The 24805-nt window shown below is 36.1% G+C and overlaps 1 non-coding gene across 1 annotated transcript; it reads left to right on the top strand.

Moving 5' to 3' along the window:
• Window positions 1-19230: 19230 nt before the first annotated feature.
• Window positions 19231-19327, top strand: LOC128658626 (small nucleolar RNA U13). The gene has a single exon (XR_008402297.1). It is a non-coding gene; the product is annotated as a small nucleolar RNA U13 (small nucleolar RNA).
• The last annotated feature ends 5478 nt before the right edge of the window (window positions 19328-24805 follow it).

A 24805-nucleotide genomic window follows, 5' to 3' on the forward strand; every position in this document is an offset into this window, starting at 1 on the left:
TTTCCTATGAAATGAGCAAAGGGAATCGAATCCAATGCTGCAGCCATGAAACCTAAAACTTCCATGCATATATAGCAACTTGAAGGAAATAATAGAGACTGAAGGTTCCGACAAACGGAACCCAATAAACTTGTCACTTGTCTGTTAGAGACAAAAACATTGACACAATCTATCTGGAAACCTAAAAAAGGTGACCCTTGTGTGAGAAATCAAGGAGCTTTTGATAAAAAAAATCCTCTAATCATGTCTTGAAGAAACAACAAAGTTGAATCGTATGAGATTCCACAGAACGAAAAAGACTGAGCCAGTACCATGATACCGTCCAAAAAAGGAACACTGAGAACCTTGAAAAGATTCTTAGAGCTGTCGCTAGACCAGAAGGAAAAGCAACAAATTGGTAATGCTTGTCAAAAAAAGAGAATCTCAGAAAATAAAAATAATCTGAATGAAAACAGAAAATGAAGATATGCATCTATTGTATCTATTGTAAACAAATAATGCCATCACTGACCAAAAAGGCAGAATAGACCATATAAACACCATTCTAAAAGATGGTACACTTATATGACAATTCAAAAAGATTTCCTATCTTTGGAACAATGAATAGTCTTGAATAAAACCCCAAAACCCAGTTCCTAAAATGAAACTGGAAAAAATACCCCAGAAAACTCCAGGTCTGAGACACACTTCAGGAAAGTGATAGTCTTACTGGAATAGCTGGAATATGATAGAGAAAAAAGACGTCTCACAGACGGTTTTACTCTGAAACTTATTCTGTACCCAAAGAAGTTTGGACCGAATAGAACCAAACAAATTTCAAAAAAGTCTTAACCTGCCCCTTACCAGCCAAGCTGGAATAAGAATCGCACCTACATGCAAATTTAGGGAGCTGACTTTAAACTTTTAAAAGGCTTAATTGAATGAAGAACAAAAAACTTCCAATTATAAACATGTTACTTGGGGAAGAATTCAGGATTCCGTTCCTTAGTAAGAACAGAAAACTAATATAAGCTTAAAGTTTTAGTCTTAGAACTCAATCTTGAAGACCAGAGTAACAGTTAAATAATTGAATCCAATTATGAACCAAATAATTGAATATCTTGGAAAAAAAGAAATATGGATTTTAGAAATCAAATTAGCATTCCAAGATTGAAATCACAAAGTTCTTCTAGCTAAAATAGCTAAAGACATAGATTAAACCTCATTTGCGAAATATTTTAATAAAATGACAACACAAATGAAATTATTAGCATGTTAATCAAGTTAAAGGATCAGACAACACACTGGACTTGCATAATCAACAAATGCAAGATAACAAGACAATGCAATAGCACTTAGTCTGAACTTCAAAAAAAGTAGAAGATTTTGTCCTTTTAACAATACTAAAACAAATCATAATCCGATACTTGATCTTAAAGTATCCAACCAGAAAGATGCAGCAATTGCAACATCAGCCAAATAAATTACAGGTCTAAGAAAAGTACCTGAAAATAATTTTCCTTAAATAAGATACGAACATCTGAAGGAAAAAAATAAATGCTATTTGCTATAAGAATAATAGTATATTTAGCAGGAGAAGAGATAGCCCCATTAACTTGAGGAATCTTTCCTCAAAACTGAAAACTAACTGCCGGCAATACAATTTAAAATCCTTAAAGAAGGACTAAAAGAAAATTCTCAGCCTATTCCATTCCCTAGTATCAGGAACTGGAAAAAAACCTCTGAAGAAACCACAGAAGATAAACAAGCAGAATTTAAATGTTAGCTAGTCTTTAAAATCAAAAGACCTAGATATTTCAATATCCAAAATAATCAACACCTTTTGAACAAGGAACAAATGTACTCTATTAAAGAATAAAAAAGTAGATTTGTTAGTGTCAATATCTGATGAAGAAAAATTCTGAATGAGAAAAAAAGCACCATCAGAGAAGGATAATTCATTATGTTGTTGGTCATTTGAAACTTCATCAACTAAAAGAAGTTTGAAAAAGACCCAGAAATTTTATTAGAAGGCGGGACGTCAGAAAAAGCCTTAAAAATAGAATCAGAAAAATATTCTTATAAATTTCTAAGTATATCTTGTACATAAGATATAAAAAGAATAGCAATATATAAAGCATAAATACTAATGGATTCTGCATGTAAAAGTTTATCATAATAACTTATTACAAACCATAGCTAAAGATAAACATTCATAACATTAAAATAAATGAACTTAGCTTTGGTAGGACTGATATCAGTCAACAGGAATCCCTCCGCATCTCTTGAATCAGGAACAGTGTTTTGAATATCTTGAGGGGTGTGATCAACCTGCGCTGGGAAAGTTACCAATAAACCACTGGGTAAATGGAGTATCCTCAAACTCCACAGAGAAGAATACAATCATACAATAGTAATATGGATATTACTATAATAACCCCTGGCGCTAACGTGTAGCTAAAATTGGTAATGCAAAGGTTCTAATTATTGTATACTATAAACAATAAATTACCTTAGTACGATGGAAATGATAATTCCTTACAAATATGTGAAAACTGGGTAATTGATTAAGGGATGTGCTTAAGGATGAACCAGAGTAATGGTGCAAGTAAAAAATAAACAAATTTTATTACAATCTTAATCGTGCACAGAAATACTTTTAAAACCAAATTTAAATAACACTCTGATCAGGCGTTTGACAATGTAGTATCAATAAAATCCCTAAAAACCTCAAAATAAAATTGCATAAATAAAATAACAATAAAACAACAATAAGACAATCACTATCACAAATGGTTAATTCGAGATAGAGAACAAAGATCCCATTGGAAACCAAGGAAGATCCACGTCAGCTGGAAGTTAGTGATATTTTAACCGGAGCTGTAACGAGATGAGATCCAAATGAACAGACAGGAAGAGAGCCAAAATTTAAGGTGTTCACTTATTACTTACACCGAAAATGCTCTATGAAGTCCCAGCTGTCTCTCTATAGCGGTCCTGGATTAGATCACTTCTGGATGGATCCCCGAAATGAAGGAAACCTCTTGTCTTTTACAATCCGTATCAGCACTCACGCCAGATAGACCAAACTGTGCTCTGGGTCTCTGTGCGGTCTCGGCGCTGGTAATTAGTTCCAGTCACCTGTGTGTTAGAAAAGTGGGCGGAGCAACGCGTTTCAGCCCGGTCTGGGCCTTTGTCAAGCTCCTGATAGATGGGAGGTCAGGTCTTTTATACCGTCACCCACCGAAAATGCTCTATGAAGTCCCAGCTGTCTCTCTATAGCGGTCCTGGATTAGATCACTGCTGGATGGATCCCCGAAATGAAGGAAACCTCTTGTCTTTTACAATCCGTATCAGCACTCACGCCAGATAGACCAAACTGTGCTCTGGGTCTCTGTGCGGTCTCGGCGCTGGTAATTAGTTCCAGTCACCTGTGTGTTAGAAAAGTGGGTTGGTTTCCAATGGGATCTTTGTTCTCTATCTCGAATTAACCATTTGTGATAGTGATTGTCTTATTGTTGTTTTATTGTTATTTTATTTATGCAATTTTATTTTGAGGTTTTTAGGGATTTTATTGATACTACATTGTCAAACGCCTGATCAGAGTGTTATTTAAATTTGGTTTTAAAAGTATTTCTGTGCACGATTAAGATTGTAATAAAATTTGTTTATTTTTTACTTGCACCATTACTCTGGTTCATCCTTAAGCACATCCCTTAATCAATTACCCAGTTTTCACATATTTGTAAGGAATTATCATTTCCATCGTACTAAGGTAATTTATTGTTTATAGTATACAATAATTAGAACCTTTGCATTACCAATTTTAGCTACACGTTAGCGCCAGGGGTTATTATAGTAATATCCATATTACTATTGTATGATTGTTTTGAATATCTTGCAATATGTAATAGAAAAAAACAACATATAAAGCAAAATTATCAAATTCCTTAAATGACAGTTTCAGGAATGGGAAAAAATGCAAAATAAACAAGCCTCTAGCAACCAGAAGCAAAAAAAAAGTGAGGCTTAAATAATGTGAGAAAAAAGTGGAACAGGTATGACGCCCACATTTCTGGCGCCAAGTATGACGCCCACATTATTGACGCTAAGTACAACGCCCATATTTTTTGGCACCAAGTATGACGCCACATCCTCTGACGTCGAAACGGACGCCCACATTTTTTGGCGCAAAAATACGTCTGAATACACATGCGTCAAAAAAATGACGTAACTACAAACAACTTCCGGCGTCAACTACGACGCCGGAAATGAGAAAATTTTGCGCCAAGAATGACGCAATAAAATGAAGCATTTTCTGCCCCCGCGAGCCTAACAGCCCGCAGGGAAAAATAGTCAATTGAAAATTTTCAAGGTAAGAAAAAAATATTTATTCATATGCATTATCCCAAATAATGAAACTGACAGTCTGAATGAAGGAATACTGATTATCCTGAATCATGGCAAATATAAGTTTAAAGACATATATTTAGAACTTTACATATAAAGTGCCCAACCATAGCTTAGAGTGTCACAAAAATAAGACTTACTTACCCCAGGACACTCATCTACATATAGTAGATGGCCAAACCAGTACTGAAACGAGAATCAGTAGAGGTAATGGTATATAAGAGTATATCGTCGATCTGAAAAGGGAGGTAGGAGAAGAAATCTCTACGACCGATAACAGAGAACCTATGAAATAGATCCCCTAGAGCAGAGCTTTCCAAACTGTGTGTCGTGACACATTAGTGTGTCGGCAGCAGTGTGTAGGTGTGTCCCTGCTTCAACACAAATTTTTGGGAATTTAACATTTTTGGGGGGTTTCCGACTTTCTGCCTGCTACACATATCACGTGGTTGACACCTAGTGGGTCACAGATCATCTTAACCTATTGGCTCAGCTCAGCGGGAAATGAAACTTCCCATTGGCGGTTTTGGCAGCACATTGGCTCCTGACTGCACGTGTAGTCTCCTCAATCGGCTCGTGACTGCACGTGTAGTAAGTGAGTGGGACAGCAGTGTGTTTGCAGCGCGGGCAGTAGTCCGTCAGACTCGCAGAGCTCCGAGGGTGGCAGCTTAAATGCTTAGCTGAAGTCAGAAGTCAGTGTTTTTTTTTTCAAGCTAGCTCACAGTAGTGCATTGCTGCTCCTGCTCTTGATATATGGATAGGAAGTGGAAGCTTAAAAATGCTTGATGATGAAATCGAGTGTCTTTATTTAATATTCCACTAAATATTCAGAAACCGTGAATATCCCATCAACCTCATACATCCCATTAAAATAGTAAGTAGCTATTGGTGTTAAACTTTTTTTTAATTCTTGCACATACTTACTGTTACTTGTAAATACATTTCGTTATTATATCATTTATGTATGTGTCCGTATCTCTTAAAGCAAGTTAGTTTAACCTCCTGTTTGCTAGTACAACTGAATTACTGTGTCGCAAAATGATGTAGGTCTAAAAAGTGTGTCACCAACATGAAAAGTTTGGAAAGCTCTGCCCTAGAAGAAGACCATTGTATTCAAATAGGCAATACTCTCTTCACATCCCTCTGACATTCACTGCACTCTGAGAGGAAAACCGGGCTTCAGCCTGCTGCGAAGCGCATATCAACGTAGAATCTAGCACAAACTTACTTCACCACCTCCATGGGAGGCAAAGTTTGTAAAACTGAATTGTGGGTGTGGTGAGGGGTGTATTCATAGGCATTTTAAGGTTTGGGAAACTTTGCCCCTCCTGGTAGGAATGTATATCCCATACGTCACTAGCTCATGGACTCTTGCTAATTACATGAAAGAAATGTCCCTATACTTAAAGGAACACTAAAGTCTAAATTAAAGTTTCATGATTAAGATAGAGCATGCAGTTTTAATTGACTATTCAATTTACTTTCATTATCAACTTGTACACAGTTTTTATACACACACTTTCTGAGGTACCAACTCCTACTGAGCATGTGCAAGAGTTCAGTGTATACGTAGATGAGTCTTTGATTGGCTGATGGCTGTCACATAATACAGACGACTGGCAAATTGAAGGAAATTTTGAAATGTGTCAGAAAATATAAGTTATATCGCATTGTCTTTTTATTCTGTACCTGTTAATTTAGTAATTCTATTGAATTGAATGGTCCTTTAACATGTGCCAGTCCTGTTTGGCTGATCACAATCTAGATTCTTGATACTGAACAGCCCATTACAAGTCTATTTTTCATTTCCACAGCTAAAAGGACTTGTTAAAACTAGTACAATGCTATTTAAATGATTAATGATTACCCCAGAAAGTTTAAGAATGGAACACTGGTTTTGTGCGTGGCAAAACACACTGACATTTCCCCACCATACTGGATGATGTTAGAAAGAGATGTCACTGGATACAAATGCTACTTGCTCAATCAAATAAAATAAAAATTAGGATAAGTATGTTTACTTTAAAGGGCCATAATACCCAAATGTTTAAACACTTGAAAGTGATGCATCATAGCTGTAAAAAGCTGACTAGAAAATATCACCTAAACATCTCTATGTAAAAAAGAAAGATATTTTACCTCAAAAGTTCCTCAGTAGCCACATCACATTGTAAAGGATTTCTAAGCAGCATATTAGTATGTCTGTCCTGGGACAGCTGAAAGGATGAGCCTCGTGCACTCTCATCTTATTTCACCAATCAGGTAAAGGAAGTTTGCTATGAAAACTCATGAGAGTTAAGTGAAATCTCATGAGATCACAGTAAAAGAGTTCATGATTCAGCACTGCTGATGCTTATTGGCTGCTGTTCATTTCTTAATTATTTTTTTACCTGCAGCTGGGAGCAGGTGAATTATTGAAACAAGATAAAACACAGAGGCGCCAAACATGGCCTAGTACAGCCAGATAACAGATACTAAAATCCCCAAGATAGCGATTGAATACTCACAAAGGAGGTGCACCCATTGGTGCTTATGAAGCAGACTGGAGCCTCTCAGTGGTCCAGCTCACTGGTATACTTCATGAGTCAGATTGTGGTCCTTGATGGTAGTGATTAACAGGTTCCTGAATGAACACAAAAAATGCAAACCATAGCCCAGTAACGTTTAGACAAGCGAGTGGTAGATTGAGCAATCTTACTTACAAGATTCAAAGCACCAGCAGGTGCATATACTGCAGACTGGAACCAAACAGTCGCCCAGTAGACTGATCCCTCCAGATGAAAACAAGATACCTCTCAGGTGCCAGAGAGTTAGCAGCATACAAATGATAAAAAAGGGTGTCCAAAAAGCAAGTGTATTTCTGTAAAAATCTTTATTAAAAAGCGACGCGTTTCTCTGCTAAAACAAGCTGTTTCCTCAGGCTAAAACATTATTAAAACACATTCAGATAACACTTGCTTTATACAAACCTAAACCTATTGATTAACCAATCGGATTGTTCAAACCTTAATGGTCATTAAGTGTTAGCACCTGTCTGCTGCAGGGTTGGTATGGCAACCTGGAGCTCTGACATAATTCAGTGCAAATACCAAAACCTCAGCAGACCATACTAAAAACTAAAGACATCATCTGAGTACATATAATTATAATAAGATCATCATTGTGTAATTATATGTACTCAGATGATGTCTTTAGTTTTTAGTATGGTCTGCTGAGGTTTTGGTATTTGCACTGAATTATGTCAGAGCTCCAGGTTGCCATACCAACCCTGCAGCAGACAGGTGCTAACACTTAATGACCATTAAGGTTTGAACAATCCGATTGGTTAATCAATAGGTTTAGGTTTGTATAAAGCAAGTGTTATCTGAATGTGTTTTAATAATGTTTTAGCCTGAGGAAACAGCTTGTTTTAGCTGAGAAACGCGTCGCTTTTTAATAAAGATTTTTACAGAAATACACTTGCTTTTTGGACACCCTTTTTTATCATTTGTATGCTGCTAACTCTCTGGCACCTGAGAGGTATCTTGTTTTCATCTGGAGGGATCAGTCTACTGGGCGACTGTTTGGTTCCAGTCTGCAGTATATGCACCTGCTGGTGCTTTGAATCTTGTAAGTAAGATTGCTCAATCTACCACTCGCTTGTCTAAACGTTACTGGGCTATGGTTTGCATTTTTTGTGTTCATTCAGGAACCTGTTAATCACTACCATCAAGGACCACAATCTGACTCATGAAGTATACCAGTGAGCTGGACCACTGAGAGGCTCCAGTCTGCTTCATAAGCACCAATGGGTGCACCTCCTTTGTGAGTATTCAATCGCTATCTTGTGGATTTTAGTATCTGTTATCTGGCTGTACTAGGCCATGTTTGGCGCCTCTGTGTTTTATCTTGTTTCAGTTACCCATCTACCAGGAAGACCATCCTAAGACTGAGAGCTGCCTACCTTGTCTTGGATCCATTTTTCTATTGGGACTGTATCAATATTACCCACTTGGACTTTATGTTGGTACATCTTATAATTTATGTATAAGCATATTTGTATATTCTACTAGTAACTATTTAGGTTTTTGATATTGCTTCAGCATTTGTTTGTTTGATACGCCTTAGGAGGCGCCCCCTAAGGGTAGTAATACACACTGGTGTGCATTACACCCTCACTTTCCCAGCAGGTGAATTATAACTTTTTACACAGAACTTACTCTGCTGAGCTGAGGAGATTGTGAGGTAAAATATCTTCCTTTTTTACATAGAGATGCTCAGGTGATATTTTCCGGTCAGCTTTTTACAGTTATACTGCATCAGTTTCAAGTGATTTAGCATATGAGTATTATGTCCCTTTAATATAAATTAATAACCCAGCAAACACACATCTCTTATACCAATAATGCTCTTGTTCAAATACCTTAGAAAGACATATAGACATATCGCTATGGTTATTGAATACAAAAGGTTAACTGTACACATGTCACCTATTAGCGTCACTACACACTATTAAAATGGATCATTAAAGGGACAGTATACACCAATTTTCATTTAACTGAATGTAATAGACACTGCTATAAAGAAGAATATGCACAGATACTGATCTAAAAATCCAGTATAAAATATTTTAAAACTTACTTAGAAGCTCCCAGTTTAGCTCTGTTGATGAGGTTTGGCTGAGACACCCAGTGAAAGGGGCTGTGAAAACAAGAAGAGCAGACAGCCCCCCCTTCCTTCCCTGCATATGATTAGACAGATACCATAAACAGGAGCCAGCAGGAGTCTGTAAACGCAGGTATACATCTGACACTGTGGGGTTTGGTTAGGAGTCTGAAAATCAACACAATGTTATTAAAAAATAAGCAAAACTATACATTGTTATAAAAACACTCCCAATATAAATGGATCATCTACAAAACCTTTATGCAAAAGAAAAAATTTAGTTTACAATGTCCCTTCCCTTTAAACATGCAGGAATAAAATAATCTCTACACTCACAAAATCACCATTTTGTTTGCTGTTAAGCCTGGCTATTTAGTTTTTGAATTATCAAATTGGGAATAATAAGACAAATAACAATTTGTTGTTGTTTTTGGCAATTTTGTGCTTGAGGGGTATTAATGGCCAAGGCAGTTTGGGATTGTGATGAATAGCAAAGCACATATATCGACCAACATTCAGAAATTGTTATCTGCCAAAAACAAGCACAATACTGTGATCAATTTGTTGTCTTGGTATCTTTTATTAAAAAGCACACCTAAGTTGTCTCAGGAGTATGCCCATGGTTTGAGCACTATATGCGAGTAGTGATTGCAAAATGTATAACATTGATACAAACAGTGTTTGAAGTACTGAAGCTATATAGCATTCAAGGCACATATACACTGCTGAGCAGTGGCGGTTTTATGGGGTTCTATGCACCTCCAAATCCATATATTATATGCACTGTGTCTTCACCACCTTTGTTAGCCCTCCAATTAGATCCCCTAAATATTAAGTTCTAGAACCACCACTGCTTCCCAGTCTACCTAGGTATGCTATTCAACAAAGGATAACAAGAAAACTAAGTAAATTTGAGATATATATATATCTATAGTGTGTGTGTATATATATATATATATATATATATATATATATATATATATATATATATATATATATATATATATATATATATATATATATAAGGCAGGGCTCAAAATTTTCACTAGCCATTGGCGAGTGGAAATTTAACAGTGGCAAGTGAATGTCTACAAATATTATCTAAAGGGATATTATAAATCCATGAAAGGGCAAGGATATGTTATTCCTCTAGGACTATAGGGATCCCATTAGTGCTTAGATTGTTACTTCTGAGAGGGTAAACAAGGGCAGAGAGAGATTGGAGAGGAAAAGTGAAAGTAGAAAAAAAGGTAGCACTAAATGGACATGAAACACAAATTTTTTCTTTCATGATTTGGATAGATGATGCAATTTTAAACAACTTTCCAATTTACTTATATTATTTCATGTGTTTCCTTCTCTGGTTATCCTTTGCTGAAAGACTTATCCTTTGCTCATTCAACAAAAGATACAAAGAGAATGAAACAAATTAGATAATAGAAGTAAATTAGAAAGTTGTTGAAAATTGTATTCTATATCTTAAATTACGAAAGAACATTTTTGGGTTTCATGTCCCTTTAAGAAAGAGTGGAGAAAAAAAAAAGAGTGAAGAGATTTGAAGGAAGAGAAACAGCGTAAAGAGAAGATATGACCTAAGAGTGAAGGGAAGGGAAAAAAGGAGAGATTGAAGAGAGGAGGTAGTGGAGATAGATAGTTGAGAGATGATAGTTATCATTTTTTTTCCAGGTCTGCTTTGACCTCACATTAATGCCAACACTCTCTGCTTTCTCTGCTTCCTTTTTCTGTCCAGCTGTTGTCTTCCCCAGAAACCTAGTTGATGCTAACTGCTATGCACTTATTTTTGTTAATGTATTACTGTATGTAGCATTATTTTATTTATAGTATAAAACAAAAACAATATTACAAAATTACTGCACAATAAGTTGTTTCACATTGGCTAAACATATGCAAAGAATGGGGTGGGGTAAGTGGGTGTGGTGTGGGGTTATTTGGTGTGGTGTGGGTGGGATCAAAGTGGCGAGTAACATTTTGGACTGACTAGTAGCTTAGGGCTTGAAATTGTGTGTGAGAGAGAGAGGGAGACGAGTGCACTCTCACAAACAGGATACACTTGTCAGGGTGCTGAATAAAATTTTAAATATATGTAGAAGGAAACAGCACTTTCTGGGCTTTACTTCAAAAAGTGTTCTTTATTCCAGTGACGTTTTCGGGGCTTTTTGAAGTCAAGCCCAGTGAGTGTTGTTTCCTTATATATATGATCTTTGATCTAAAGTTTAGATTTGACTGTTATATATATATATATATATATATATATATATATATATATATATATATATATATAACAGTCAAATCTAAACTTTAGATCAAAGATCATGCAGTTTTGAACAGCTTTCCAATTACAAAGTAATGGAAGTTTTGGAAAGAAATTTAGAAAGTTGTTGGGCTCCATATACCTTTAATTTTGACTTTCATGTCCCTTTAATCTGTTTGTGAAAGATTGAGAGTTTAAGTCCCCTCTGCTGTTTCATGCACAAAATAACCAAGTGCTTAATCTTAAATTGGATTTATATCATTTTTATCTTGCTATAGTTATACTTTACAGAAATCATTGTAGATCTGTGAGAAGATAAATTCAGTAAGGGATGTGGTGATAAAGACTGAAATAAATCTAAGTTTTTAGTGAAAGAAATCAGGCTTTTTACATTGAAATATAAACTGTTGTAACATTTGGTATAATTAGATCTGGTGCTCTTGATTAATATAGGAATGCACATTTTATGTGCCACCTACCATTTAAATTATAAGGATTGGCTCCCTTAAAGGGATACTAAACCCTATATTTCTTTCTTTCATGATTCAGATAGAGAATGCAATTTTAAGCAACTTTCTCATTTACTCCTATTATCAATTTGTCTTTGTTCTCTTGATATCTTTATTTGAAAAGTAGGAATGAAAGCTTATTCGCTGGCCCATTTTAGGTCCAGCACCTGGGTAGCACTTTCTGATTGGTGGCTAAATGTAGTCTCAGGTCTATTACATTTTTATTTATTTATTTGTTTGCTTGTTTTTGGAAAATGTTCATTTGTTTATTTTTTTTATTTATTTTTTAATGATTATGAGAAGTATTATAGTCCAAAAGTAAAGTGCATGTTGAAGTAATGATATGTAATCCTTACTGCACCCATATTTAGCTTAAATATGAAGAAAATATAAGGAAGAGTTAAAAAGAGCTTACATCTTTCTATATATGTTCCTTGTCTAATGAAAAATATGGCATCTAGTTGTGAGCAAGAAGGAAAAGCAGAATAATAAACATCATGCAGAGCAAGATCAGAGCAAACATTTGTTCAGGTCAAGCAAACAACAAGGTCAGAGACAAACATAAATTAAAAAAAAAAACTATCAGGAAAAAGGAATGTAAAGGTGCTTAATGAAATAGAACAGGGCTTCAAAGTTGATGTGAACAAACCATGACATCCAGGGGCAGAACTACCATTGGTGGAACAGGCGCAGTTGCACCAGGACCCAAGTGCTGGAGTGGCCCGTAGCAACCTGTTTATACATATGCACAATGTGTACAACCTAATGCAGGAGGAGCCTTTTGTCAGTGCATGTTGCAGACCTATCATCTATCTATCTATCTATCTATCTATCTAATCTATCTATCTATCTATCTATCTATCTATCTAGCTGTCTATCTTTATCTATCTATCTATCTATCTATCTATCTATCTATCTATCTATATCTCTCTCTATCTATCTCTATCTATTTATCTATCTCTATATATCTGTCTATCTTTATCTATCTGTCTACATTTATCTATCTATCTAGCTATCATCTATCTCTATCTAACATCTTTCTATCTATCTATCTATCTATCTATCTATCTATCTATCTATCTATCTATCTATGTATCCATCATCTATCTTTCTATCTATATCTAGCTATCTATCTACCTATATCTATCTGTCTATTTATATCTGTCTATCTTTCTCTATCTATCTATCTAGCTATCATCTATCTATCTATCTATCCATCTATCTATATCTAGCTATCTATATCTGTATGTCTATCTAGCTACCATCTATCCATCTATCTATCTATCTATCTATCTATCTATCTATCTATCTATCATATATCTATCTATTAAATATATATCTATCTACCATCTATCTATCTATCTATCTATCTATCTATCCTCAAAATCATTAGACAGAGCAGCCTGTATATTATTACTATTGCTTACTACTGATTTACCTTTGAGGGAGCCCCAAAAACATTGCTTGCACCAGGTCCCTCTGTTGAGAACAGACTCAAAGAACAGTTAATATAGAGCTGCACATCCTAAGAGAAAGAATTAAAGTGTGTGATAAATGTAATATGAACTGGTGGTTGTAATTTACAGTACAGGTAGAAAACCTTTTATCTAAACTTTTTGGGGCCAGAAAAGGTTTGGATTTAGGAATATTTGCATGTGTAAAATGGGACAGCTTGGAGAGGGGATGGAAGTGTAATTTATTTGATTTTTTTAATTGAGATTCAATTTAAGGCACATATACATTCTATAGCAATGAAATCTGCTCAGAAAAAAAAGTTTCCATACATACAATCTCAAATAAGAAACAAATAAATGAATTACACAGAGTAAACTAAACATGTTTAAATGAAAATGCACATGAGTAGAATTAAACAATATTTGTGCCAGGCAAACTCAGGGCCGGACTGGGAAATCAGACTAGCCCTGGAGATTTTTATAGACCAGCTCAACCCCGCCCCCTCCAACCTAGCAACGCCCCCCTCCGACATAGCCACGCCCCCTCCAAGCCAGCCAACTATGCTCTAGCTGGTTTTCCCTTCAACTCATTTATATATATATATAATAAAAAATACAAATATTGTGAGTTAAGCAGGCAGTTTATACACAAATGAAATACTTTCAGACATACTTACACATACTTGCAGACACACTACATACACATACATGCAGACACACAAAATACACATGCATACATGCAGACACACTATATACACTTACAGACGCACACCACAACATACACATACATGCAGACACAAAACCTACACATACAAACCGATACACACCACATACACATACATGCAGGCACAAAACATACACAAATCACAGAGTATAGGATTTTTTAATATGCTAATTAACATAGATGCATAGTCTAAAAATAATATCACTTTTAAAAGAAAATATGTATAATATTTAAAACATATTTGCTGTATCATATTTAGTAATATTTTAGTGCTCTAAACTATTTGCTTAGCCACACAGTAGCTGGCTACAATATTGATTGAAGTAATAGATTGGGGTTACATACATCTTATTATCTCTGCAACATCTATCCATTTAGAAAATCCAGCAAACAATTCAGAGAACCTTTCTGGGGTTAGATAATAGCAACTACACTTTCTTTAAGAGGTTATAATTAAAATGTAATACAAAAAGGGTGCCAGCCTTGTCAGATGTTACTAGGCAGATTGGCGGTTGCAATGTATGCTTTCACTTACTATCTGAGACTACAAGCAAAGAGGGCCATGCAGGTACGATCTGACCTAAATGCATTATTAGGTGGCTAATTAAAATGCCTAGAAAAGCAAAACATTGACCTCTTTTGACAATGTGACTTGATGTCACATGTATGGGTCACTCACAGAGTCCCCCCCTTGCTTTGATGCTACAGCAGCAGCAGCCACCGCACTCAGACATCCCAGCTTCAGATTTCCCTGCACACTGACTGACAGACACTGAAAGTGCGTGTGTTTTTCTTTGACAGTAGTTAGTAACACTTACTTTCCTTCTGATGACCAGCATGACAGCATCCCAACTTTCTCACTCTAGACTGACGACAGCCGCCCGCAGACACAATCTTACTTGACCAGGAGTCAGAGCTGCACTGAAATAGCGCCAAAAAACTTGTGACTCAGTCAGACTAGCGCTACATGACAGGATGACAGGATCTGACCTACTTGACATGCGCTACACACGCAAATTGCCAAAGAAGTTCAACTATAGTATTCACAGGGCTACTGCAGGTTCACAGTGTGTTTGATAATGGTGGGCGGAGCAAAGGGGTACTAATGGCAGTCTAACAGCCGCACTAATCAGGGCACAAAAAAATCAATCAGCCGCCCGCATCAAAAATGTGCTGCTCTCAGACAGTCTCTGCAGCAACTCAACCAGCCCAGCTGAGCTGCCGGCCGACGGCCCACCAGGATTTTTCCCGGTATCCCGGCTGCCCAATCCAGCCCTGAAACAAAGCCAACCCCATGCCAGCCTTATCAAAAGAAATACTACATCTTAAAGAGCTTATTAAAGCTAGAGATATTCATAGAGTTCAGGAGATGGCAACACAATTCAAACAACTAATGTACTCCAAAAGTAATAAAGCAGACACACTTCTCGCAAAAAAATTGAGGTAGAGAACTGCGTTAGCGAGAATCCTGTCTCTTACATATAATAATCAAACTGCATATACGGCTGCAGATATAGGTAAATTATTCGCTCTATATGATATTGCAGTAAATGAAAGCCCTAGAGCGGCACCCCCACAGGAGATATCAGATTTTCTAAATTTTCTAAATTACCAGAGATAGATAAAGATTTTTTGGCACAGCCATTCTCCTTGAGAGAGATCGATGAGGTTTTGAAACAAATACAAAACAATAAGGCCCCTGGGCCAGATGGTTTTACAGGCACGTTCTATAAGAAACTAACAGATAGATTATGAGTTTTGCGTTATGAGTGGCTCAGTAATAACTTGCAAGTTATAACCACCGCTCCCCTTAAATAGCGCTGCTATTACAGGTTTGCAAAAACCTGGCAGTATGACTGCATTGAGCTCCATACCGCACACAAATACCAGCGCTGCTTTGAGCTGGTTTGACGTGCTTGTGCACAATTTCCCCATAGACATCAATGGGGAGAGCCGGCTAAAAAAAAGCCTAATACCTGCAATAAAGGAGCGTAAAGCTTCATAACGCAGCCCCATTGATGTCTATGGGGAAACAAAATCTATGTTTACACCTAACACACTAACATAAACCCCGAGTCTAAACACTCCTAATCTGCCAACCCCAACGTCGCCGACACCTACATTACACTTATTAACCCCTAATCTGCCGCCCCCAACATCGCAGCCACCTACATAAATTTATTTACCATAATCTGCCGTCCCCAATGTCGCTGCCACTGCCACTATACTATAGTTATTAACCCCTAAACCTCTGGCCTCCCACATCACTAACACTAAATACATATATTAACCCCTAAACCTAACCCTAAATCTAACCCTAACACTAACACCCCTAGCTTTAATATAATTAAAAAAAAATCAAAATAAAACGTATTATTACTTAAATAATTCCTATTTAAAACTAAATACTTACCTGTAAAATAAACCCTAAGCTAGCTACAATATAACTTATAGTTATATTGTAGCTATCTTAGGTTTTATTTTTATTTCACAGCTAAGTTTGTATTTATTTTAACTAGGTAGACTAGTTAGTAAATAGTTATTATCTATGTAATAACTACCTAGTTAAAATAAATACAAATTTACCTGTAAAATAAAACCTAACCTGAGTTACACTAACACCTAACATTACACTAAAATTAAATAAATTACATTAATTAAATACAATTATCTAAATTACAAAAAAAAATAAACACTAAATTACACAAAATAAAAAAGAAATTAACAAATATTTAAACTAATTACACCTAATCTAATAGCCCTATCAAAATAAAAAGCCTCCCCCAAAATAAAAAAGCCCTAGCCTACACTAAACTGCCAATAGCCCTTAAAATGGCCTTTTGCGGGGCATTGCCCCAAAGAAATCAGCTCTTTTACCTGTAAACAAAAATACAAACAACCACCCAACAGTTAAACCCACCACCCACCACCCACACAACCAAAACCCCCAAATAAAAACCTATCTAAAAAACCTAAGCTCCCCATTGCCCTGAAAAAGGCATTTGGATGGGCATTGCCCTTAAAGGGCATTTAGCTATTTTTCAGTGCCCAAAACCATAAGATAAAAATAAAACCCACTCAATAAACCCTTAATAAAACCTAACACTAACCCCCGAAGATCCACTTACAGCGTCAAGAAGTCGTCCTTAAGGCGGCATCTTCCTGACAGCATCTTCTATCTTCATCCTTTTGACGCTGTGCGGCTCCATCTTCAAGAAATCTGGTGCGGAGCATCCTCTTCTTTCGATGGCTATTGAAGAATGAAGTTTCCCTTTAAATGACGTCATCCAAGATGGCGTCCCTTGAATTCCGATTGGCTGATAGAACTCCATAAGCCAATCGGAATTAAAGGGTAAAAAATCCTATTGGTTGATGCAATTAGATCAGCCAATTGCATCAGCCAATAGGATTTTTTACCCTTTAATTCCGATTGGCTTATGGAGTTCTATCAGCCAATCGGAATTCAAGGGACGTCATCTTGGATGACGTCATTTAAAGGGAAACTTCATTCTTCAATAGCCATCGAAAGAAGAGGATGCTCCGCGCCGGATGTCTTGAAGATGGAGCCGCTCCGCGTCGGAAGGATGAAGATAGAAGATGCTGTCTGGATGAAGATATTACCTAGTTAAAATAAATACAAACTTGCCTGTAAAATAAAAATAAACCCTAAGCTAGCTACAATGCAACTATTAGTTATATTATAGCTAGCTTAGGGTTTATAGGTAAGTACTTAGTTTTAAAAAGGAATTATTTAGGTAATGATAGTAATTTTTATTTAGATTTATTTTAATTATATTAAAGTTAGGGGTGTTAGGGTTAGGGTTAGACATAGGGTTAGGTTTAGGGGTTAATATATTTATTTAGTGTTAGTGATGTGGGTGGCCAGAGGTTTTGGGGTTAATAACTTTAGTATAGTGGCAGCGGCGATGTTGGGGATGGCAGATTAGGGAATAATATTATTTAACAAGTGTTTGCGATGCGGGGGTGCGGCGGTTTAGGGGTTAAAGGGACAGTTTACTCAAAATTTTTCTCCCCTTTAATTTGTTCCCAATGATCCACTTTACCTGCTGGAGTGTATTAAATTGTTTACAAGTAGCTCCTTTACCCTTATATTGGCATTTGAAATTGTTAATTTAGCATGTGGTATCCCCACCTATTCTGAAAGTTTGTGGCCGCGCGTACCAGCTATAGATAAGCTTTGTAAACACAGCCAGCAGAAGAAATTACACTCCCAGTGTGATAAAGCAGAGATAAGGTAGTAAAATGTTGATTTTCCATTGTTCTCTCAAAGTATTGGTGATTGTTTTAAGGACAGATATAAGATAAAGAAGCAGGTATATGTACACAATGTGATACAGTAATGAGATCTGATTATACCTACAAGCTCAACCTATTTTATTAGGCTGTGGCTTCAAAACACAAAATCAGAGCTTTAATATACAGAAATAAACCTTAAAAAGCTAATTTTCATACATTTTTTACTCTGCAGTTGGTAAAAAAAGCAATTGTAAACACATTAAGGGAAAAACTATTTTACAGTATACTGTCCCTTTAATATGTTTATTATAGTGGCGGCGATGTCCGGAGCGGCAGATTAGGGGTTAATAAATTTATTTTAGTGTTTGCGATGCGGAAGGGCCTCGGTTTAGGGGTTACTAGGTAGTTTATGGGTGTTAGTGTACTTTTTAACACTTTAGTTATGAGTTTTATGCTACAGCTTTGTAGTGTAAAACACATAACTACTGACTTTAGATGGCTGTACGAATCTTGTCATTATAGGCTGTACTGCTCACTTTTTGACCTCCTAGGTGCGGTAGTTACGCTGCGTTACGGCCAAAAAGGTGTGCGGTACAGCTATACCTACAAGACTCGTAATACCAGCGGTAGTGAAAAAGCAGCATTATGAGCAACTCGTAGCTGTTTGGTTACTAATTGCCCCCGCATTGCGAATTTGGAGAATATTTTTAATGAAATAATGGAGACAGGGGAGGTTCTGAAGGAATTTTTGGAGGCCTCTATCATTCCAATTCCGAAACCAGGGAAAAATCAGACAGAGTGTGACAACATTTGACACATATACCTTCTTTTTGCAATGATAATGGAACTGTACCATTTGCCCAAGCAGTTAGACAATCCAGCGATATTGCTGGAGTTCTTCTTATAGCACCACCTGAGAAAATGGTTTTGTTTGCAGACGATGTAACCCTTCTACTAACTAGCCCATTAACCTCCATGCCGATTCTTCTGGTTCTTACACAGGATGAGTGGGTGGTCATGCAGTTGCATGAAATGTGTCTTACCTTATGTTACGATCTGACACAATACCCTTACGATTTAGAACTAGAAGTCAACTGGTTTTAAATGAATAAACTTAAAAAAAAAAAAACAAGAAAAAAACAACCTCCATGTCAGCAGTTTTCCACTTAAATAGACTACTTCAGTAGGATAAGCTATTATAAAATCAATTACAACAAGACCGAAGCATACCCTATCAATAAAGAACAGTCTATTCTAACAGAACTACAATCTCTCTATCCATTCACTTGGTCCTCACAGCACCTTAAGCATTTGGGGATTCTCTTAAGTGCAGAGACTGATCGTATCATTTGCAGCAACTATGACGCTCTCATTACAGAATTTAAAACACTGCTTGAGAAATGGGACTTTAAAGAACTTTCATGGCTAGACAGAGTTGCTTCAATTAAAATGTCACTTCTACCCAAAGCGTTATATCTATTTAGATGTATTCCACTTAATACCCACACTCTGTTCTATACCAAATCCACAAAAGATTTTCTAACTATATTTGGAAGAACAAAAAGCCTAGGGTAGCACATAATACACTACAAAGACCATACTATAGAGGAGGGATTGCGGTCCCAAACATATTTACCTACTATCAAGCTGCGAGATTATCTCATATCTCAGAATGGGGTCTCAAAACGGGATAAACCAGGGTGGTATTTTTTAGAAACTGCCAGTATATCCACAGAACTAGGATAAGCTGACATCATATGGATCCCTAACAATAGGAAACTCACCCTCAATATTTCTAATATAATAGTGAAAGATAATCTATCAATGTGGCAGACTCTAAGAAGTCGATCCTTAGTAGCCCCTCACCCATCTCCAGCCCACCACTTGCAGGGGTTGTTTTGGGACCTTACTAACATGGAGAATGGAAAATAAGAGGATTAGAAATAATAGCCAATTTATATGACCATAACTCCTTAATCAACATTGATTCGGTTTCCTTGCGATTTCATCCAGTCCCTTCTTGGCTACCATTTGAATGTTACCAAGTCCTGAGCTTCCTTAAAACCTGGGGGTTTCCTAAACGGTCTATTAGGAATAGCACAGATGGCTACGTGGATCTAAGCTTATTAAACCTCTCACAGTTCATTACAACCTTCTTCTTTCAGATCTTATCCTGGGACTCCCTGGCAGATTAAAGCATGGAGTAAGGAAATGGGAACTTTTTTCTCAGACCAAGACTGGGATAGAGCCATTATTTTTACCAAAAAAACAGTAGATTGCGTTACTATGCTGGAGGTATATATTAAACTTTTATTAAAATGGCACAGAACCCCCCTTAGACTGGCTAGGATGTACCCAACAACCTCACCTTTATGCTGGCGGGGATGTGGTGAGGTAGGCTCAGACCTGCACATCTGGTGGTGTTGCCCAAAACTCTCACCATTATGGGAAGACATAAAGGGATTATGCAACTCCCTAAACCTCACGTCTGCACTGTCCGCCCCAAATGTTTTACTACATATTATGGAAAACACTATACCGGATACGTCAAAGAGATTGATGATTTGCATTTTTAAGGCTACTAAACTATGTATAGCTAGGGAGTGGAAAAAACTGGTCCTCCGAGTCTGGCTGAAATAAGTGCAATGTTTGATTACATGGCCACGATGGAAAAACACTTTTACAACTCAATTGATCAAATGGAAAAATATTGGTCTGTTTGGGACCCCCGCCCTTTTTTTTCTCCTTTCCTTTACCCTCCTTTCCTTCCCGCCCTACCCCACATCCTTTCCTATCCCACCTCAGTGAGTGAATCCTCATATGTTAGCAAAAATGGATCTAACCTGAAAATAAAATACCTTTGGTACTAAATATAAACAGACAGAAATAAAACCTGTTATTTACCTATTCCTGTTACAATATATTACACATGATTGATCACCATGTATACATCTCTAGACTTAGTAATGATATTGATGTCTGACATATATATGTTTTCACAAGTTACAATGTATGTAACCATGTAATAATTAATTATATGATACGTTGTATTATTGTTATACTACTTTGCAAAATTAATAAAAATATTTTTAAAAAATATATTAAAAAAAACTATACATTGTTTAAAAAAAAAAAAACTCCCAGGTGGACTGTATAAATGGATCATCTACAAAACATTTATGCAAAGAAAGATATAGTGCATAATGTCCCTTTAAGTTGGAATAGCATGATTATAATTATTTATAAATCGTGTGCACGATTTAGCTAAATTGTGCACACAATTTAGCTAAATTGTACACACAATTTAGCTAAATCCTTAGCTAAATCATGAGCACAATTTGGCTAAATTGTGATTACCATTTGGCTAAATTGTGCTCACGATTTAGATAAATGGTGCTCATGATTTAACTGAATCGTGCTCACGATTTAGCAAAATGTGCGCATGATTTAGCAAAATGTGTGCACCATTTAGCAAAATGTGCTCAAGATTTAGCAAAATGTGCCACAATTTATAAAAAAAATCTTGTGTGACACTTCTGGGGCTCCGTAATATGCTAGAATAGATGGGTGAGGGCATGCTGTATAACTGTATTGTGTAAACAAAACATTTTTTAGGTTGCTATAGCAACCACTAAGCTGTGCTTCGGCAGAGGGGCGGCACAGTGTTTTGAGTGACAACTAACTCTTAACTCTGCAGCTTGCGCGTCTTTACGCAGAGAGGATCAAGCTGCAGATTCACTGAAGTGCGCATGCTCAGAAATACAGGTCGGTCGTACGACTCAGTGAATTATTGGGGCTGTATAACTTACTATTTTGTGGACAGTAAATGTAACTGCAGTGCTAATTCAGTGCACAATAAAATACACAAAGAGACTCCCCCTCACATTGCAAAACAATTAAATTAATTTAACTGTGTGTATAAGAGAAAGTATAGGGTTGCATTGAGATGTAACTCCAAGGGGAATTAGCTGAATATTAATTAGCAGCAATTAACAGATAATAACGTTTAAATAATTACTAGACTATGTATGAAAAGTCTAAGTAACAAAGGTGGAATTAGTCTGTTACAAGTGTATGTCGCTTGGCTATGATGTACCTCAAAATTGGTGTACCTACTAATAGCCTGTGGGCTATGTGAGTGCAAGAAATGGCTGCACTTACCTCAGATGCAGCCAATCTACCGTACATACTGACAATAGAAAAGACTGGTTCTGGGACATCACAGCATATTCAGGGCAACTGGCACCTTACAGTTCTGGCATATGCTTAGCATAGCACCCAAAAGAACATCCCCAAATTACTGCCACCAATGTGAGTGTATGTATATTTGTCTATTTTAGAAGATGAAAGCAATATATTGATATCAAGAAAATATCGTTGACATCCTGATAGGTTACTGAAACAGGAGAATATGTACTGTGCTGCAAGTTGTAATTAAGATATTGAATATAAGCCTTAAATAATACAATTAATAACACATTAATTTTTAAAATTTATTGTAGAATGTAAAATGAATGAAAGGCCAATATTCCCCACATCTTAGTTCCAAATGAAAGCCCAATATTCCCCACATCAAATAGTTAATTAAAATAAGAAAATCCTTTTTAATTCAAAGTTTAGGAATTTTACATATTAAATGTAAAGTACTCCACTTTTGAAGGTTTAGTGGGGAGTAAGTCTGGACAGATACTATAATGAACTCAGGCCAACTCTAAAAGAACTGTGATCTCTCAAACACAGTCCCGTAGAAGGTCAAGTAGGTCTAAGGTGGATGATAGAGTGGCGCACAAGGCTAAGTTCGTAAATCCAATATATAATAGTGATAAATACCAATATCCTTACCAAAAAATATATATATACAATATACAAGCTGTTAATTAAGCACTAAAATAGACGTAAGATCAGTAAAATTATTTAATAATAAATTCACAAACTTGTCTACAATCAACAAAATAAAACAGATAGGTTATATAAATAAACATATGATAAAAACTTATACTCAATAAATCAATTGGGGCAATTATAATAATAAATAGATTATTAAAAATAATCTGTAAGATGTGGCCACACCGTCTAAAATCTAATAATAAATGCTAGAACCTGACAATTAATAAAACATTTGATCATAGATACACAATGTACGATAAAAGGTGATACGTATTTAGAGAATGTTAGTACTCTAAAAGACAGACGCTAAATATAAGGCAAGAACTCTCACAGATATAATAAATATATATATAGTTATACTCCTGCTTGTACTGTAATAATAAATGATAAATGATAGCGATCCGGCAAATTAGTTTGTAAAATTCAAGTTTCCCTTTTTGTACACAGAAAATGAGTGGCAAATATACAAGTCACCAAGAGCAAATATGATAGTGGGTAGTTCATATATCCTAGAATCTCAGGAATGTGAATCTCTTCCAAGTACTTATAAGTAAAATGCTGACCGGTCAGATAAATTTAAACTCCAAAAAATGGTGAAGTGTAGTTGGAATTGTATTCCACGTACCTGACAGACTTGCGGCTAGGAGTGGCTCCGATATTGCTTCCAGGCTCACAGCAGAGTGAGCAGCGAAGAGCACTACACGCTGAGCTTGTTTCCTGCTCCCAAGCGTGACTCCAGCGTCTTCACTGTCTGCGTGCGTGCTGTGTCACCTGATAGTGAGGATCCAATGGGGTTTTTTCAAAAGCGGTCCAGATTCAAATGTCACTTTCAAGTGTATAAAGTGAGAATAATCCAGTGTGGTGTCCAAAAGGTAAGTAAGTCTCTTCTACGCGTTTCGGCACGTTGTGCCTTTATCAAGAAAAATACAATTCCAACTACACTTCACCATTTTTTGGAGTTTAAATTTATCTGACCGGTCAGCATTTTACTTATAAGTACTTGGAAGAGATTCACATTCCTGAGATTCTAGGATATATGAACTACCCACTATCATATTTGCTCTTGGTGACTTGTATATTTGCCACTCATTTTCTGTGTACAAAAAGGGAAACTTGAATTTTACAAACTAATTTGCCGGATCGCTATCATTTATCATTTATTATTACAGTACAAGCAGGAGTATAACTATATATATATTTATTATATCTGTGAGAGTTCTTGCCTTATATTTAGCGTCTGTCTTTTAGAGTACTAACATTCTCTAAATACGTATCACCTTTTATCGTACATTGTGTATCTATGATCAAATGTTTTATTAATTGTCAGGTTCTAGCATTTATTATTAGATTTTAGACGGTGTGGCCACATCTTACAGATTATTTTTAATAATCTATTTATTATTATAATTGCCCCAATTGATTTATTGAGTATAAGTTTTTATCATATGTTTATTTATATAACCTATCTGTTTTATTTTGTTGATTGTAGACAAGTTTGTGAATTTATTATTAAATAATTTTACTGATCTTACGTCTATTTTAGTGCTTAATTAACAGCTTGTATATTGTATATATATATTTTTTGGTAAGGATATTGGTATTTATCACTTTTGAAGGTTTAAGTATTCAGTATGGTTTGGATGGAAAAAAGCTCCAATCGTCTAATAAT

The sequence above is a fragment of the Bombina bombina genome, chromosome 4 (assembly GCF_027579735.1).
Source record: "Bombina bombina isolate aBomBom1 chromosome 4, aBomBom1.pri, whole genome shotgun sequence".
Lineage (NCBI taxonomy): Eukaryota > Metazoa > Chordata > Amphibia > Anura > Bombinatoridae > Bombina > Bombina bombina.